Source organism: Myotis yumanensis, unplaced genomic scaffold (genome assembly GCF_028538775.1).
Source record: "Myotis yumanensis isolate MYYU_CA2020_CCGP unplaced genomic scaffold, mMyoYum1.0.hap1 SCAF_3, whole genome shotgun sequence".
Taxonomy (NCBI): Eukaryota; Metazoa; Chordata; class Mammalia; order Chiroptera; family Vespertilionidae; genus Myotis; species Myotis yumanensis.
The window spans coordinates 34,233,370-34,252,651 of record NW_027223754.1 but is presented as its reverse complement, the minus strand read 5'-3'; positions in this window follow the sequence as shown (position 1 = coordinate 34,252,651).

Below are 19,282 nucleotides of genomic sequence, written 5' to 3'. Positions count from 1 at the left end.
TTTTGCAACCTTCTCAGAGTGACATCTCATCACTTTTGTCATCTTCTCTTTGATAGAAGTGAGTCACTAGATCCAGCCCACAGCCTCGGGGAGAGTATTAACAAGGGTGTGAAGCCCCAGAAGGCAGGGGTCATTGGGGGCTGCATAATGAGCTGCCTAGTACGCCTGGTATGGGGACAGTCCCAAATTCCCGCCTATGTGGCTGGCAACATCATTTCATGCTACGGGATCAGGAAAGACAGTGGGACCATCCTTTAATTGCTTTCATAATTCTAGTAACGTTTTCGGTGTGTTTACAGGAACCCAGGCGCTGTATTTAACACATTATTTACTCTAGTTCTCAGAACAACCATGTGAGACAGGAAGTATTGCCTCTGCTTCACAGTTGAAGGAAGTGTAATTAATTTGCCCAAGGAAAAACAGCCAGCAACTGTTAAGAATATTATTAGCATTGGGATTCAGACCTGACCTAAGTATGTCTTCTCTCCAAAGTCCACGCGCTTAACCACTGTGCAAACAGCCTCCAGTCTCCTATCTGCTTCGGAAGCTTGTTTTCAACTGTGCTCCTTCCGGGCACTTCAGAACACGGTATAATATTCCTGATGTCTGAAGGGGGAAACATAATATCACACACAAAAAAATGTCAAACAGGACCTTATGACAGTGGTTCTATACCCTCCAGATTAGACCTCATAGCGCTGATAATTTGATCATTGCTCAATGATCCAAAAAGTTGCCCATGCACAAATTGAGTCTCAGACTCACAGTGCTAATCCCATAATGCATGATCTCATCCTGATTTAAAACACCATCCTGTTGGCTTTCTATGTTCCAAGTAGCACTGGGAAGCCTACCAGACATACACTCCTACACACAATGAGTTGTACATTAAGGCAAATTTTTCTGAAAAGAGAACTGACAATGAATACACAGAATTTTCTTTCAAAATTCAAAGCAAAAGTATTCATGACACCACACTGACTATACACTAAAGTACTCAAAAAGAGATCACTGAACTATTAAAGTAAATCTAAAATTTAAAAAAATGTAGTCTGAGTCTCTATGAAAGTATCTAGTAAAGAAACAAGCAGATATTAACTCCATTTGATTACATGGTTCAGAGATGAAACATGTTTAAATATGTTCTGTAATAACAGCCTTTATTTATATTTATACCAAGGAACTCAAAGGACTTTGTGAAATTATTTCATGCCCAAGAGGGAGTAGGAGATGGGTATCATTATCCTTTTTTGGGTGAGGAAGCTGACAGTTCTCTCATGCAGTCCTGTTCTAGGCAGGCTGCCACTGAGCAAACGTGTCACACAGTCTCTGTGTCGCAGGGGTTGTCTGGACAGCACTTGAGTTAAACACGGTCTTTGAGAAGCTCACCCTCTCCAGAAGGAGATCATCACGTGAAAGAACAGGTGTTTCAGCAAAGCACTACCGAAACACAGACATGAGAGTGATTAATTCTTCCTGAGACTATTGGAAAAGGTTGACAAAAGGAGACAAATTCTAAACTAGATTCTGAGGGATGAACAGGTGTAACGAGAAGTCAGGAAGAGGGAACAGCATATGCTAAAGTGGAGAAGAGAGTAGAAGTCTGGTGCATTTGGGGAGCACTCACTAAAGACAGTGCCCAACAAGCTCCTCTTGCTAGTTGTCACTTTAGCTCGACATACAAATTGCTGCATTTTTGCCTTTTGTTTATTGATTACTGTCTTTAAGTTTAGGTTTTTGTTTTCTATAAAAACTCTTGCCTATTAGAACTGCGTATTAAAGTTCCCATAAATGGACATCAGATGCAGCTATAGGCAATTGACAGAGCTTTAATTTTCCTCAGAAAAAAAAACATTCTCCAGGATTGAACAAGTTCTTTCGTTTTGCTTCCTAGTATCAGAGGTGCTCCCTGGCCTACCTATGGCTACCTATTGTAATCCCAACACTAACAATTTCTCTCTTGCTGGGTGAGTCCCAACAGGAATACCTACCTGGATCACCCACTCAGCAGCCTCCTGGGAACTTTTATAATTATTACTAAATGAGGGTTCTCCATAAAGTACCCCAGGACCAGCAAATTCATTTACTAGGAAATCAAGGAAAGAGAACAATCTATGAAATATAAAAATCATTTCTCAACAAAAAGTATATTTTCCCTTGAAAATAAATATAAGCTGGTCTATCCCCACTTATTCAATTTCAAAATATAGAAGAGTAAATAATTTCTTCTCTTTTAAAATAAATATTACCATGGACTTAATGCAAAAAAAAAAAACACCCAAAAAACTTGGGGAATAACATTAGATTTAGAGTTGTGAAACAGTGTTTTGTTTTCCAGTTACTAATCTACTGCATTAAAAATTTTTAAATAAAAGTCAAAGTACCTAGATAGATGAAAACATTTCTAAAAAACTTAACTAGACTTATGCACTGACATAGAAAATTGTCCAAGGCATTAAGTTAAGGCGAGGGAGGGGGGCAATTGAAGGATTCCAATTGGTTAAAAGTGATTATAATGTGTATGTTATCAAATTAACTTTTTTTAAATATAAGGAAAATAGATCTAATGGTTAACAGTGGTTGTCTGGGGAGGACAAAGTCTAAGAAAAAAACCTACTTTTTATATTATAAATGTCTTCATTGTTTCAATTTTTTATAATGCGCATGTATTTTTTAATAATCAGAAAAATCAAAAACTAATGTGTGACTCTTATAACCTTTGGGGTATAGGTGAGATTGCTCAAGCATTGTTTAAAGTTGCTTATATGCTAGAAAAGGCCTCTTTGAGGTGTCTTATTCCGAAATGTTTCCTCCTTCTCAGGTGAGATCTTAACAGTTTTCTTGGTAAGCCCCTCCAGCTCCAAGTTCCCACCAAATGCACTTTGAAAATAACAAAACAAACCGAAACCAAACCCAGAGGGATCCTTAGACCACAGCCTGACAGGGGAACTCCAGGGGCTTGAAATCAGCCCAGGATGGGCCTCTGCCTGAAGCACAGCCTCTCTCACTGGAATGAATCTGGGGCCCCAGGGCTAGATCACCGGATTTTGCTGCTAAAATTGAATTAACTGTATTTTCCCAGCTGGAAAAAAAAATGTTTTAAGCTTTTCTCTCACAAATAGTTCTTAAGCCTTAGGAATCTGCTACTGTTACCATTGTAATTAGCTAGTTATTAAAAATAAGAAAGGAGCAAAAGGGAGGCCAGACATTATAAGCATGGCCATCTGGGCAGCTTCACCAGGAAGCTGCAACTTTACACTCCCCAGGGAACCGCCAGTCCATTCCCTACAGATCACTGGGGAAAGGTACCGGACAAAGGCAAAGATGGACACACGCCCAGCGAGTCAGGGTGACATAGGAAAAGTGCCTGTCAGTCAAACCTGTAAACAGAAACCATTGGCCGGAGTGGTTGGGGCCCCTGCAAATCCGCAAAAATTTGAGAATACATAATCCCCTAGACAAAGGAGTTTGGGCTTTTGGCTCTCTTGGTTCTCTTGGCTCTTGTGGCTCTTTTGCATTCACCCATGTTCCTAGAAGCTGCATGGCCCATGGCCATTCGGACCCCACGCACAATGGACTGATGGACTGCAGCTGGGAGCACACACTAAACTAGCCTGATGCTGGATTGGCCTGTGTCCCAACGTGGACTGGAAACTTTGGGCAACGGCTTTAATCCTAATGGGACCTTGGAAACTCAGGGATTTCATTCCACAGAAACCAAGCTTTCTACAATATCTCATCCTCCCTGTGAGACTCCGAAGTTTCTTTTTCTTGTGACATTGCAAGAACCCCACTTCCACCAGCAACAGGTGGCGATGGGGAGAGCTCCCACCGATAACACTACCACTTGCCTTGCTTTGAATTTTTAAAGTAAAAATGGTATTTATTTTAAGACTAAATTATAGGTTGGTTTTAAGCTTAATGCATGGTTATTTTTATGTACTTTTACAAAACACAGAAGGACCTCCTGGTGCATCACCACCTGACTGTACATTAGGATGTCCAGCCCAATACCCCCAGCAAGGTGAGCAAGATGCAAGGGCCGATCCCTGCCAGCTGCCCCGCCCCCCCCCCCCCCCCCCCCCGCCCCCGGCCCCATGTGCTGATCACGAGGAACACAGGTCTTTGAAGTGCCCCAGGCTCTACCCCCTGCTTTTCTGCATATGGTTCCCTCTGCCTGGATTCCTCCTCCTTCCTCCTTCTCCTTTCAGACTCAAATCAACCTTTCCCTTCTTTAGGACATTTCCCCTATACTCTTTCCCTGCTATGCTCCCATGTCACCTGGGACATACCTCCTTTTACAGACTATTCACACCTCAAGCTTATTTACTTGCATTTCTCATCTCAACTAAATAATGGGTCCCTCAAGACAGGCACAGTGTTCTGGTCACCTCTGTTTTCCTAGCGGTGCTTGCCACAAATGGTTTAATGTGTTTAACAAATGATTACTTAAGTAATTTCTTAAGAAATAGAGAAAACATTTAACTCTAATGCAAACTTTAATTCCAATCCTAATCCAAAAGAATCATACTGCATCCTAATGTGAACTCAAAAATAAAGAAAGAAGAAAAGGAGAGAGAGGGGGAAGGAAGAAGGAAACAACTTTGCAAAGCATTTTTCCTACCTTTTAAATCAACCTATATTCAATGAACACTAGAATTGAGGTGGCTTGTACAGTAATGTTCCTCCAACATATCATAGTCTCATTTTGCAAATATTTATGGAACACCCATCATGTGCCAATCCCTATACTGAGCATAGTGAGCAAAATATACAGTATGTCACAGATCCCATAGTTTGATGTGGTCAATAGTCATTGACCCATGGTCCCATGTATATATTTATAGGCCATGATCATTGCCACGAATTTTAAAAATATGCATAAGAAGGGATCCTGAACCTAGTCTGGGAGCATCATGTTCCCAGGAATGTGCCCATCAGCCTAAAGTGAAGAATGAGAGGATTTCAGCAGGCAGTGGGATTGCGGGGAGAGACAGGGTTGGGAGCATTCAGAGAGGGAAGAATATCATGTCACAAAGCTTCCAAGACTGAAGAGGCCTGGACGTGGATACAGAGGTCAAGGTGCCTAGAGAGCAAAGATGCGGGAGAGAGATGAGGACAGAGAAGAAGGCAGGAGCAGGTGACTCTGGGCCTGCTTGGCCATTCAAGGGCAATGGGAGTGCACGGAAGGGTTGGAGCCTGACAGTGACACAGTCAATGGATATTTTGAACAGCTCTCTGGCTGCAACGTGAAGAAACAAAGAAGGAAAATGGAGGAGACCATTGCAGGGGTCCAGGTAAGTGAGGCTGACAGCCTGTACAATAGCAGTGAAGGTGGGATGAAGAGGAATAAATAGATAAGTGAGATTTCTAGAAGGTGAAACCAACAGGACTTGGGGATGAGGTGGATATGGGAAGTAGGGGGAAGACAGGCTGGGATTTCTGGCTTGCAGGATGGACGATTCATTTATATCCTTTACTGAAATCATTAATCCTGGGAGATTTGGATTCATTTTGGACATGTTGAGTTTCAGGGTTCTTCTAGACACCCAAGTGGAATTTAAGTAACTCTCATACTTACTGCAGGAATGCAAAGGAGCCAAATCTTCCGTTAGGGCTTTAGAAAACAGAATATCCAACCAGGAAGGATTTGGGAGGAGATCTGAGGAGGAGAAAATTGCCTCTCTTCATGCCTCCCACCTGAGCTAAGTCCACACTAGCCTTCTTTGTCTTTGTAAAATATTTTTTCATGGAATGTGCTGAAAACAGGACAATTAGCAAACGCTAAAGCCAGTTGCTGTGAAGATCTACAATGGGAAGACTCAAGCACTCATTCATTCAGTCAGTCACTTATTTATATATGTGTTAGTACTCTCTGATCATTATATTATATATTATATTATTCAATTATACTTCTTATGGTTTTTATGCATGTTTACTTTTCCTTACTGGAAGATAGGTTTTTAAGGGTAGAATCTTCCTTTTCAACTCTCTTATTTCCCACAAGACCTAAAAAAATGCTCTTCTAAACGTTCTCCAAATAAAGATTTGTTGAGAGAGTTGAAGGAATGTTAGCTAAACATCCTGGAAAAAGGCATTTATAAAGCAATTTTTCATCGCAAGTTGTTAATATGAGCTAATCAGCAGGTTTGCATGTGGCCTTTATAATTCGGCAGAGGGAAGTGTTCACACACTGAGCTACTCATGTGTTCAATCAACAAGCATTGCACACCCGCCAGGGCAGCACAAGGAAGGGGAAGCAAAGACGCTTTCTCGCAGGAGTGGCCTCCGATGCTGCCACCGTGGCCAGATGCCCGGGAAGCTGCTCGGCCTGCAGTCTCTCTCCAAACCAGACAAAGGCCACAGCCTCTGCTCAACTGAAAGGCAGGAGGAAAGGCATTTCTCTCCTCCCCAATCTTTTCCAACGCCAGAAAGGAAGACTTGGCTCACCTGCATTATTAAATGTTCGGATGAGAGATACTTAAACTATTTAGGATGATGATTTTGGAGGAGAGTCAGCATAAAAGCTGAAATGAACAGGAAGGTTCTTGTCGAAAATCGCAGGTGAAACCAAGGAGAGGTATGCACCCCTCCCTGTTTTCTGAGGACTTCTGAGATCCTCTCTGTGGCCATTTCGTCATCCTTCCATGACTAACCCTCTGTCTGGTGGCCTTAACCTTCTCACTGCCATCAGGCCTGGGAGGGAGAGTTGGATCCCAGTGTGGGGCAGAAGGGGTTGGGGGAAGGAGAGGAATCTGTGACCTGCTGCAGAGGGCAGATCTTTCCTAGACAGTTGGATGGTGTCCTCCAAGCCCGCAAGATGCTGATCTGTGTGCACTTCTACCCTGAAATCAGAGCCTGTCTCTGCCGTGACCACGGAGCCAAGTCCTGGATTAGGACTTTCCCTTGCTGTACCCTGAGCACAGGAGTGAATTCCATCATGCTCAGTCTTTTCAACTGCTTCATACAGATGGAAGCTTCGCTCAACGCCAGAGGGCTGCTAGGAGGAATAATACAAGGCTATAAAATTCCTTCCAAATGTAAAGGCATTGTGTAGTGTATAATAATTTCAGTGGTCATTAGCATTTTTTCAAAGTCGCTTAGGAAACATTTCTGATCTCAGGATAATTAAAGAATAATGAAAGAGTCTTGTTCAAGGCACCTGGGCATCAATGTTCGACACACACCGAGCAAGGTTAAGCTGAAGTGCTAGTTTACTTTGGAAAATGACAGGCTTGTTTTTCAAGGTGCAATAGTTCGTTGCAACAGTCTACAGAACGAAGTTTGCAATGATGAAATAGCAATTCACATCCTTCATCAGTTCAACAATATTTCTTTCATGCTGGATAGTTATTAAAATGAAAATCTGCCCTGGTCCAGGAATGTTTAATTCTTCTCATATGTGTATTGTTATTTTTATACTTTTGATTATTTTCTTAATCTACTTTCCAGGCTTACTTATTTTATCAGCTGAAAAGCTGGAAAAAATCCTTATGACTAAATACTTTGCTGTTTATTATTTTACTTATTTTTTTAGCCAAACCCTATGATAACATTTTAATTTGATAATGTTCCATTAAACACATTAATAGGAGATAAAAATATATAACAATTAAGGAATATTTAAATAATTTTTAGTAAAATGCATCCGCTAGCATAAAAACATTGTATTTAATTTTTTTGAGCTTCAGTAAATGTGACAAGTGATTTGTATTAATAAACTGTAGGTACATCTATGTACACATTCTCAGAGTATAAACTAGAACCAAACTAGAAGCTATATTATGTGGACAGTGTTCTGAAAATAAAGACTTATATGGCCTGATTCTAACACTTTTTGTTACAATCAGTATATCAGTGATCTTGCCTTCATTTCTCCATAAAATGCACAGTGGAAATAATGTTAATAATATAGTGATGTCATTATGAGGGACTAAGTCAGAAAAACACTCCCCATAAATGCTGCAAAAATAAATGCTCAGTTAGAACTTAGGTCTTAAACATATTTTAAGTACAACTAAAACTAATGTGCAAGCCCATTTAGATCTAATTTTTAGAATATAGCTAAAATCAAACTGGGCCTTATTAACTGTATAAAATATAATAAATATCCTTCCAAGTAAGAGAATAAAAATATTAGAACATAGGCTATTAAGTTTTTTATGGCAAAGATTGCAATAAAGGAAAAAGAGAGATTTAAAATAACTGTTTACTAATGATACTTAACCACTTAAATAAATCTTTCTATAAAGATAATTACACTAAGCCAGTGGTCGACAAACTGTGGCTCGAGAGCCAATGCGGCTCTTTGGCCCCTTGAGTGTGGCTCTTCCACAAAATACAGACTTCTGCGCATGGGCCACGAAGTTTCAATCACACTGTATGTGCACGCCCGCACATGGTGTTTTGTGGAAGAGCCACACTCAAGGGGCCAAAGAGCCGCATGTGGCTCGTGAGCCGCAGTTTGCCAACCACTGCACTAAGCCATTATTAATAAGAATACTTATATTTAGACTTCACTAAGTCAACAGCATTTCTTTTGTAAGTTTGTATTTCCTTTAGCACATTTTTCTAGTAGATGAAACTACTGTGTACTCAAGTTTTAAATTTAATTTTTAGAAAGTAGCTATGGAAGCAATCAACATCTGTGTTGGTATCTGAAAATAAACATTGAGCAGAAAACAATAAGATTAAGTAATATTTACATAATGAGTCTAAATTAACCACATATACAAATGTCTTGAATTAAAGTAGCAAAAATTTGAAGCTAAATGTTTGGGTACTTTAGAAAAGCTTTATTCCAGACATTTCTAAACAAGTTTCTTCAAAATAATTAGAAAAGGAAACAAATCCTTATTAGCCATATATATGCCTATATATGTGTTAAAGTTAGTCACAATCTATTTTTTATATGGTATTGTGAAATTGTTATCCTGCACATTAAAAATTTGCGAGTAGAGGTTACAGAAATATTTTTGTCTAATATAATCTCAACTGTTATAAAAAATTCACTTTGCTTTGGGGATTGGCATTGTCTTACTTGTTAGCTTGTTCAAAGTATCTATCTATATATCTATATCTATATATATATATATATATATATATATATATATATATGGCTAATATGCTAAGTGTCTGACCGTCCAACCTGTCGCTATGACATGCATTGACCACTGGGGGCAGACACTCAACGCAGGAGCTGCCATGATGTGCACTGACCATTTACAGAGAAATGGCACCATGGACTTGGCACCCACAAAGCAACACTCAGCTTCCCCCAAGTGGGACACAGGCCCCGCCACCACCCCGGAGCTACAGCCCACCAAATCGCAGCTGATGCTGCCAAGACCCCATGGTGCAAAATGCGGCCCACAGCCCAGCTCAGCCCAAAAATGTGGTTGTGGGTGCCGGGTAATGGCATCACGTAGCAACATCCAGCTTCCTTTCCCTAGCTACTAGCCTCCTTGCAGTTTCTTCAGCCCAGGAACATGACTTGCTTTATAGCCAGGTGGAAACATTTTCCATTTTAACCAAACGTCTGTGAAGCATTTTCCCGTGCCTCATCTCATTTGATCTTCACAGAAGTCCTGGAGTAGGTAGGTAGACTCAGTGGAATCCTGTTTTCTTTTCATTAGCCAGAAAATGGAGATTTAGAAAGCTTAGAAACTTAACCCAACTGAAAAAAAGTAAGAAATCGTAGACCTTAAGAATGGCTTCAGGTTTTCTCACTGCGCAGAATATAGTCAAACACTGCTGCAGTGAGAAAACTTAAATATTTTACCCTTTGTTCTCCCTCCATGATCTACAATAATAATCTGCTTCATGTTAATATTTATTGCTGTGTTGCTGACAATTACCTGAAAGAGAAGTTGGAGCATTTCACTCGGCTGGAAAAAGTTTAGCTAAATCAGAAAGCAGGTCTAATTAAGCAAGTTTATCTATATATATAAAGCTCTCCCTGGTGCCAATCACACGTGTGTGTTTTGACCTGTCATTGTCGATCATGAATTTGGTTCTATTATAGAGAAAGGGTGAATAGCAATATTAAAATATTTCTTCTAATTAATTTTCTTTCAATGTGCATGGATTCATGCACTGGGCCACTAGTTAAAATGTATTATATTGGAAAAGACAAAACTATGGAGACAGTAAAAAGATCAGTGGTTGCCAGGGTCTAGTGTGGAGTGAGGGGTGAGTAGGTGGAGTGCAGAGGACTTTTAGGGCAGTGAAAATACTCTGTATGATACCATAATATTGAACACATGTCATTATATATTTGTCCAAAGCTATAGAATGTGCAACACCAAGAGTGAGCCCTAAGTACACTATGGACTTTGGGTGATTATGATGTGTTGGTGTAGATTCATCCATTGTAACAAATTCACTACTCTTGCTGGAGGTGATGATGAGAAGGAGGTATATGTGGGAGCAGGAGGTATATGGGGAATCTCTGTACCTTTTGTTCAGTTTTGCTGCGAACCTAAAACTGCTCAAAAAAATAAAGTGTAAGGGGGTCAAAAAGTATAAACTTCTAGTTAAAAAATAAACAAGTCATGAGGATGTAATGTACAGCATGGTGACTACAGTTAATGCTGTATTGTATATTTGAAAGTTGTTAACAGCATAGATCTTAAGACTTCTTATCATGAAAAAAATTGTAACTATTTATGGTGATGGCTGTTAACGACTTATTGTGGCAATCATTTTGCAATATATACAAATATCAAATCATTATGTTGTATACATGAAACTAATATAATGTTATATGTTTATTACTATTCACTTAAAAAGGAAAAAATTCTAATAAAAATTTTAACTATTATCAATTTATTATGAAAATAAAACCTTTATCTAACTTTTTCATCTATATTTATATTTTACAAAAGACAAATGCAAATAAATGTCTGACTGAGAATAGCTGACAATTTGTTTTTCCTCATGTCTTTCTCTATGAATTATTTCCAAAAAGTTCTCTTTCTTAAAGCCAAATATCTTGAAGTACTGAATTTTCTAAGTGCTGTTGTTGCTGCTGACCAAATTCCCCATCTTGGTGGGCTTATGCTTGCCATATTCATCTGTAGAAGGATTCATCCTATTCACATTTGATGTACAAGTTTCTTCTTAACTTATTGTCTTCTTTTACTTCCTTCCCACTATTTCTACCCACCACCTTACAGTCAAGCAAAGAGAAAGAAGAAGGTACACCAGGCCTGGGATGTGCTCGGCACTCAATGAGAGTATATTTGTCGAAAGAAAGAAAGAAAGAAAGAAAGAAAGAAAGAAAGAAAGAAAGAAAGAAAGAAAGAAAGAAAGAAAGAAAGAAAGAAGGAAGGAAGGAAGGAAGGAAGGAAGGAAGAAAGAAAGAAAGAAAGAAAGAAAGAAAGAAAGAAAGAAAGAAAGAAAGAAAGAAAGAAAGAAAGAAAGAAAGAAAAGAAAGAAAGAAAGAAGAGAGGGAGGAAGGGAGGAAGAAAAGAAAAGAAAGAACTAATTTCTTATCTATTCACATTCAGTCTTTGGTTTCCCAGTTCATCTTTCAGGCTGTGCCAATCATAGGCAATAAAATAAGCAAAGTGAATATCATGTCCCTCCAACCTTCTAGTCCTTCTCTCCATCTTCTTCTTTCCCTATGAGCAGGACCAAAACCCACTGCTTTTCTGCTGCCATTCTAGATCCTAACCCTGATGCATCCGTTTCCTAGGGCTGCCATAACAAACTGGGTGGCTTAAAACAACAGAAACTTATCATTTCACAGTACTGGAGGCCAGAAGTCCAAAATCAAGGTGTCAGTAGGAGCCGGCTACCTAGACTCTGGGTGGAATCCTCCCTTGCCTCTTCTAGCTCTGGCCTTGCCAGCAAACCTCTGTGTTCCTCGACTTGCAGTGGCACCATGCCAATCTCTGTCTCTATTGTCACATGACCTTCTTCCTTGGTGTCCCTGTCTTCACATGGATCTTTCTCTTCTTATAAGGACACCAGACATAGTGGATTAGAGCTCACACTGATGACCTCATCTTGACATGTTTGTATCAGCAAAGATCCTATTTCCAAATAAGTTCACATTCACATGTACAGAAGGTTAGGACTTAGGTGTATCTTTTTGGAGGACACAGTTCAACCCATAACACCGGCCATCCCTTCTTGGAAGTGCCCCTGCTTCAAGACTATTCCTGAACAACTCTGACAACTATTACGCCAGTGGCAGCAGCAACAACAAGCACAGTGGAAACAAAACAGAAGAACTCCCTGATGATGATTTATATTATCTTCATGTTTATTCCAGAAGTGCTCATTTTGAACAAGTTTGCTACAAATAATGAGAAAAGGAAACAAATCTCTACATCTTGACTTTATTAAAGTCAACAAGAATTTCTGGTGTATGTTTCCAATTCTCTAACTTTAGCTACTTACTGCAAGGGAAATCATCTGATATTCATTCAGATCAAAATTTGGGGAAATTGGTATTTTAGCCCAATGATGTGAAATCTTGTGGTGAAATGACAGGTTTTTAAAGCAGGAAATTGGAAAGTGTTCAGGGTGCATACCTGGAATTCTGCAAATTTATGCCACAGAGACCATCATCAAATCTGCCCTCATAATTGAGGTCTCACCTGCCACCAGCATCCAAGCAGAGTGAAGCTTCAATTCTTATCTCACTAGACTCACAAGTCCAAGGTTCAAAAGCAACTTTATGTAAGTAGGTAAGATGGTTTTAAATATGCTCATCCTACAGGCTTGGGGTACATGTCTTAGACAGTCTCTCATTCAAAATACAGGTATTCCTAGTTTGTAGTTTTAGATGACATGGTTTTTATCAGTTGAGAACCCAGAGTGAAAAGAGCATGTGAAATTCCAAGTCTCATCTGCTCACTCTGCCTCCTGCAGACCTGTAGATCCTAATCGTCATTACGCCTTGTCCTGGCTTGTCAGGAGTGCACTGACGGTGAGTTGGCTTTGCAGCCCTAATTAAGGGGGAATTGTAGAGAGAAAACATTCTCTGTTTCTTTAAAAAAAAATATTCTAAACAAAATTTAGCAAGTTTTTAAAGTAGTATGAGAGTCTAAAAGATTGAGAGCATTATAATTATCTCTAATGAGGCAGTTTAGGCCTCCATCTGTGAAGGCCCCAGGGCTTACGACGGCCCAATCAGATCAGGAGCAGGACATTCTCTGGCTGTTGCTACGCTGTAATTAAGTCCTGCGAGTGAGGAATGCTGGCCCAGGTTAGATTCTGAGGTTCTGAGAGAGAGTGCTGGTGTGGAGTTCTTAGGTGGTAAATGGAGCCCAAGAACTGTGTGATCTGTTGAAGATGTATTTAGGATCTATATATGTAAGCTGTGAGGGGGAGGGGCTTTGGGGAAGGATAGCATATCACTATTTCTAAATGGAAACAGCTATTGCCTCTGAAGGAGCTAACCATAAACACCAGTAAGTTTTTAAATTTTTGTTTTATTTTACCTTGATTTTACCAGTTTTCTCTGCCCAGGGAGAGCACAAGCCAATTAATATGTGAGAGAACAATGTTCTTTCACTAATTTAATGCACTCATTCGTTTCTTTGATACACATTTACGGGCTGACTGATAGATGACAGACCACCAGTGTTTTAGGGAGAAAGGAAGGGACAGGAACAGTATGTGTGATATCTGCTTCCCAGGGAAAACCCTCCAAGCTTTCACATGTGTCTCATGTCCCCAGCCACACCACATGGCCATCCCCAGATGCAAGTGAGGCCAGGGGAGCAAGCATGGGCTCCCCGATTCCTATAGATAACAGGAAGTGGATATTGGAAGGGAAGTGGAGTCCATGAACAGAGCCTTGGACAGAAGCACTTCTAAGGAGGTGGTACCTGAAATAGACAAGAAGGAAACAGCCAATTGAAGGTCTAGAGGAGGTGGTTCTAGGCAGAGATCAAAGCAAAACACAGCCCTACATTTGGGATGATCTTGGCCAGATCAAGAAACGTGGTGTGGCTGGAGCCTAGTGATTGAGGGAAGAGTGAAAGAAGGCAAGGACCAAGAGATGGTCAGACGAAGATCAGGGAAGGCTTTGCGGGGTAAGAATGTCAGATGGTATTTGTCTAAGTATCAGGGGAGGCTGCTGAGAGATTGTATAAAGTAAGGAGTAAAATGGCACACCTTGCATTTTTCAGAGGTCATTCTGGCAAGCTGCTGAGTGGAGAATGGATTATTAGGGAGTGAGACAGAAGAAAGAGAGAATACTGAGGACTTGGCCTCAGGAGCCTAGCAGGAGATGATAGTCCTATGGACTAGGGTGGTAGCAGAGGAGATAAAGAAAGGTAGATGGATTTGGGATTTAATTTATGGAGAAAATAAAAGAACTTGCTGATGGAATAGGGTATATCATTTATTGTCCAGTGACAATTTTGAGAGCAAAAGGAAATGCTATAAATAAATACTCTGGATCAACAAACCTAAGTGACTGTCCCAGGCAAATTAGGACACAGGCAGAGGTGAGGGGAAGGGGGGTGAAAGAAGACTCCTGCTTGGGTGGGGCAATTGGCTCTAGTGACATGAAGAAGGGAGTGTACCAGCTGTGTGTGTTTGAAGGAGGTTGAATTTGAGGTGGCTGTGAGATAGCCATTTACCTCCCCCCCCCCAAAAAAAAAACAGAAGTAATAAGAGATAGGTGAATAGTTGGATGGATAGATAGGTAGATAGCTGGTAGACAGATACTTTTTTGAGGAATTCAATCTGTAGGTCAGCAGGCTGGAAACTCCAGCAGGAATTAATGTTGCAGTCTTGAGTCTGAACTCCATAAGGCAGGTTGGCAGACTAGAAACTCAGGCAGGATTTCTATGGTACCATCTTGAGGCAGAATGGTTTCCGCTCCTGAAAACCTCTGTTTTTGCTCTTAAAGCTTTCAACTAAGAGATAAGGCCCACTTACATTATTGAGAGTAATCAGCTTCACTTAAAGTGATTGTCGACGTTAACCACATCTACAAAACCCTTCACAGCATCACCTATGTTAAAGTGTGATTAAATAACTGGGTGCTATAAGGAAGCCGTGTTGACACCTAAGGCTATCACACCCATAGAAATGTCAAATAGAGAAGAGCTAGCTAGCTCATGGAGAAGCCTTGGATGATGATATAAAACCTTCTGTAAAGCCAAGGAAGAGAATGAGATCCTTTAATGCAGTGATGGCGAACCTATGACACGCATGTCAGAGGTGACACGCGAACTCATTTTTTTGGTTGATTTTTCTTTGTTAAATGGCATTTAAATATATAAAATAAATATCAAAAATATAAGTCTTTGTTATACTATAGTTGCAAATATAAAAAAATTTCTATATGTGACATGGCACCAAAGTTAGGGTTTTTCAAAATACCGACATGCCAAGCTCAAAAGGTTCGCCATCACTGCTCTAATGAGAGGGAATAGAAATAGAGAAAATGGACTATGCCTAAGTCATGGAATACTCCACATTCAATGTTTGAGCCAAGAATTATGAGCCAGCATATTAGATAGGCAATTAAAGCTATGGAAGTAAAAGGAAAACCAAGCAAATGGTCTTTCATGAAAGCAAAGGTAAAAGGTTTCAAGAAGAAGGGAGTGGTCACCTTATTACATGGTGCCGAGAATTTACTTTAAAATGGAGAAATGTCTAGCACTTACCATTGGATTTAGCAACATGAAAGACAGAAGATGTTTGAAAAGTTTCAGGCTGAGTCAATGAAGGAAAAATACCACATGATCTCACTCATTCATGGATAATAAAGACCATTACAAACTTTTGAACAATAATAGATACAGAGGCAGAGCTGCCTCAGACTGATTGTCAAACTGCAGTGGGAAAGCCAGAGAGAGTTGGGGGGCAGGAGGGAGGGGAGTAAGAGATCAACCGAAGGACTTGTATGCATGCATATAAGCATAACTAATGGACATAAGACACTGGGGGGTAAGGGAGGGTAGGGGTTTGTCAAGGGCAGGGGGGGAAAAAGGACACTTATGTAATACCTTTTGTAATACTTTAAGCGGAAAAAAAAAAAAAAAAAGAAAAGTTTCAGGCTGAAGGGAAACAACGAAAGGCAGTATTATTATGGGATGAAGGAAAGAACCAAAATAGGGCATCTATGCCCAGCCTGGGGGTTGGGGCAACTTTCTAAAGGAGATGAGATCTTAAAACAGGGGAAACCTAGAGAGATTTTCATGACATATTAACAACCACACACTTTTAGTCCCTGGACAAGTGGGGACCCTGGGAAGAATGCTGGCTGAGGGCAGATTTGAGTTTTAATTAAATTACTATGGTAACCAGGAAAGTATGGATTGTAGGGGTGTTGAGTCGGGAGAGGGGCATTTAGAGCTGGTTTCATAAGTAGTCAAGAGAAGCGATGACAAGGCCTGAAGGACGCAGGAATGGAAACATGTTTTAGGATGTAAAACGATTATGTGCTTGCTTGAATTCAGGCATAAGGGAGAAAAAATTGCCCTAATGAGTGTTGTTAGCACCAGAAATAGAGTCCAAACTGGAAAGTCAGTCTTGTTCATTTTGCTTAGCCTTTTGTTGGGTAGGGTGGAAAGCTGATGAAGTGAACTTGGGGATGTCTTGAATTTGAGGTGTCTGTGGGACAGTTTGATGATGTTTTCAGCAGATAGCGGAATCTGAAGTTCTAGAGAGACAGCTTGGCTCAAGTCGTGAGCCCCAACAGGACGCTTGGCGCCATGGGGTCGATGGCATAATCCAGAAGAGTGTGGACACAGCCCTGGCTTCTTCTAGAGTTTCAAAGCTTCGTGGGGAATTTGTGATTGTCCTAGATGTGGGCTGTGTTGAGTGAAAGTTTGGCTAATGCAGACAGTTTGGCTGGTTGATAGAAAAGGTAAAGATAGGGGAAAATGATTTGAAAGAAGCCAACAGCTCACATTTCTAACTCTCCCTCCCCCGCCCTCCCCCCATAGCTAGTCAGTGTGTGAAGGAAGCATCTTTATTATATCTTTTTCCCCTCTGGCTTTCTTGCTGTGAGTCTTAAGTTACTAGGGACCTGCAGGAGTTTCAATAGCAATGTCATAGCCAAAAGGTTTGGAAGCTGACTTTAATGCTTGGCGTGCTGCTAAGAGTCATCTGTTAGGCTAAGGGAAGCCGATCATCAGGTGACACACTCGTTTTGTATTGCCAAAGTAAGAGCAGCCAAGAGGAGAAAGAAAAACCCAGAGATTTATCAGACAGACTATTGTTGACTAACCTCAATGTAGGGGGGAAAAAACGGAGATTTTTTATGAAAGTGCTGAGTAGCACACAAGACTTCCTTCTTACCCTCTTAGTCCTTACAGGCTACCTCTATGAACATACTGAGAAAGCCGGATTTGTCTGAAGCACAGGGGTGCTTTCTTGGCATGAATCCCAGAACCTTCCCGCACCGTGTGCTTGGTGGGGAGGTCAGGAGAGTGGCATAGTTTGGAAGTGTGATGGGTATAAGAGGAATGGAATCATTTCTTCACTTGGGCCATGGATAAATATATCTGACAACTCTTGATGTATTTCACCTGTCTCTAAGAGTAGCTGTATGTTGGCGGGGAGGGGTAAACACTATGCAATCTGAGAATGAAATACGGGTGAGTCTGAGTGACGAGATGAGGTAACACTGAGTGTTTGCCAGCCCTGACCATGGGTTGAAGTGCTAAAGTTTCAGGCAGTGGAAAAAGGCAGGTGATACACTCTGGATAATGGATATGAGTGAGTTCGCTGATGATACCCAGATGAAAAGCTGAAGTCCGTGGAGAAAAATGTAGCTGTCTACGTTGAAAAAGCTTCAGGTGGTGGAGTCAATACATAGGAGAACCACTATTACAAAAACATGTGGAGTACCTGCAAATACAATAACTTGGTTTCTATGTTTTAAAAAACTGCAGGAAAGTACAGAACAGAACAAATACCTGTTCCGGCCAGTATTCAGAGTCCAAAATTGCTGACATTTTTGTTTTTAATTATTTTTAAAGACAGTAAAATAAAAATTTTTATAAAGTGAACCTTTTGTGTCTCAACTCCCCTTCTCTAACTCCTCAGAGACAAACATTACAGGAATTTGATATGTGTATTTCCCATCTGTGTTACACACAGACATACACACACATACATACACACACAGATTAGTGGTGTTTTTTAATATTGTCATGTACTATGTAATTCTACGTCTTACTGTTTTGCATTTCATAGTGTGTTTTTGACAACGATTCATGCTAATATGCATTCATCTTATACATTTCAATACATTTCGTGTACTCATTTCAACTTCGTTGCATGAAGGTGCCATACCTAGTTCCCTCATTTTAATTGTACATTTATTTTAACTCCATTATATGAATACATTGTAAATAGCTTATTTATTTTCCGTGCTGCAGGTTGAATACCCTTATTCATGTCTCCTGCACATGAGCATGAGTTTGTCTAGAATATATGCCTCAATGTAGAATAGCATAGCTGAAACTTTAATAACAATTGCCGATTTGCTCTCTAAAGATACCAGATCATTCTATCTTCCCAACAACATACATTGGTATTTTGGGGAAGAGTCTTATCAAAATGAGAGTTGGCCATGCAGTTGGCCATACCTTATGGAAGCCTGACAATTTAGAGCAGCATATGTATGAAGGGTGGGTTAGAATAAGGGAGGCCTCACAAAGCACAGAGGGCATTTGGCTGATTGCATTACTGTTCGTCAGAAATTCCGGTGGCCCTCTCTACAGGGCCCTCCTGGCAGTAGAACTCACTGTGAGAGAGCCATGCTTCTCTGGCCCTGTGTGCTTTGGCCAAGAAATACAAATAGAAAGTTAGAAGTGCTCACTTCTGAGCAGAAGTTTTAAGAGCCAGCCCAAAGCTCATGATGTTTCTCTCTTTCTTTTGCCAGCAATTTTCCATATAGGGATCACTTCTTCAATGCAAATAACTCCTCAAATAACTTTGTTTTATTCAACATCGTTTCATTATAGCACTGATGAGTTGCCTAAGGAGCTTTACTCTTGTTTGTGTCAATTAGCTTATGGTAAAATTGGTTTCCCTAGCCATCATTGTGCTTAAATTTTGCAGAACCTATCGACGAAGACGTTAAGTGAGGATTTACTGTAAAGGCAACAGAGAGCAGAGCTTCAATCAACCCCAAAAGGACACAAAGCAGGAATAAAATATAAACTTTTGTTGTTGGAATCCACTTAGATGGCGTGGTCACTATTGTTGCAGCATAACTGTGCCTCTCCAAACTGCTACAGACATTTTCAGAATGAAGAGAAGCAGTGGTGGCAGCAACTGTAGACAAATTAAATGA